The sequence below is a fragment of the Taeniopygia guttata genome, chromosome 3 (genome assembly GCF_048771995.1).
Source record: "Taeniopygia guttata chromosome 3, bTaeGut7.mat, whole genome shotgun sequence".
Classification (NCBI taxonomy): domain Eukaryota; kingdom Metazoa; phylum Chordata; class Aves; order Passeriformes; family Estrildidae; genus Taeniopygia; species Taeniopygia guttata.
In genome coordinates this window covers 57,887,902-57,889,335 of record NC_133027.1, presented here as the reverse complement: position 1 = coordinate 57,889,335, position 1,434 = coordinate 57,887,902, and positions in this window count along the sequence as shown.

Below are 1,434 nucleotides of genomic sequence, written 5' to 3'. Positions count from 1 at the left end.
AGGCTTCTTGGACCAACAAACAGATGAAAGTGCTGTTTTGCGTCAAACGTGCCACTGGCACCACATGTGCTGGGTTTCTTTATCCAGTCTGTGCAAGTGGTTACCACAAAAAGTGACAATTTGTATTGCCCCTGACAGTCTTGCAGAAGGAAAAGATCACAACTGGCACTGTTTGAAGTGTTATGAGGTGGGACTTTCATGGCCACTCAGGCATATCCAGGCATTTCTAGCCAGTTTGGTAAGGAGAGCAGGGCCAATGGTTTCTGTCTACAAGCCAGGTATTAACTATGCCTTCAAGAGTTCACATCTGAAAAGCTTAACAAATCAAAAGCTGCAACACAGAATTTCTCTTGTCAGGGAAGAATTGTAGAAATCTCTTGGCTGGCTTAATGACCAAATTGGATATATATGGAAAATATGCAGGAGGGTATTTGTGCTCAGTGGATCCCTCTGACCAGACAGGTGGGTGGTGTGTGCTTTATCAGAGCTGCTCCTGCTCATGAAGGCAATACCCTGAGTTGATTTTATCTCCCAGAATCAGGCTCCAGATGTAGAAGCTTCAGAAATCACCCTGCCACCTAACTATGCTTAATAGTTCTCCTCTCCATTTAAGGCACTGGGAGAACAAAAAACAAACCAAACCAAAACTCCTAGCATGCAACGCATCCCTTCTGCATGTGCAAGTTTACAAAAAAAAAAAACCAACAACAACAAAAAACAAACAAACAAACAAACAAAAAAAACCCAAAACAATTTAAAAAATGACATGCAGTTTGTCTTGTCTGGGAGTGCAGAAAATGGACAGCCCACCCCAGGAAGTTGCTGTTTTACTTGGAATAGACTCTGCACACCCTGGGGAGGCCAGAAGGACCCTGTGGAGAACTGGGGGTCTCCAGATGCCTGTGGGGAGCTCCCTGCTTTTATCTGCCGGAGAGGCAGGATGTGAGCGGGAGATCATGGTCAGCAATTGTTTCACTTTGGCAAGTATGTGTCAAGCTTTCCCTGGGAAGCATTTTGAAAGGTTTAAGCTTACACTCCCTATAATCACATGTGTACATAATCTTCTTCTAGAGGAGAAAAATGTACATCTAACAATTATGTAGTCAGATAATGTTATACAAAGAAATAAATGGGTACTATGGGCACACAATTTTATAATATGTAGATGCATTGTCACTATTTGTGGTACCTATTGATAGCTATTTTCTTTTCTTTTCTTTTCTTTACTAGGGACTAACTTCAGGGTAAGGCTGTTTTTTTATTCACTGTTTTATAGCTTTGATGTAGAATTTATACTTTTGTAACACATGTATTCCCATGACAATAAAAAAATATGAAAACACAAACCAAATGTGGTTTTTTTTCTTCCTTTTTTTTCCCCCATTCCATGTATTTAATGCTATCAGATAGATGTAATAAAACTTCACAGGCATA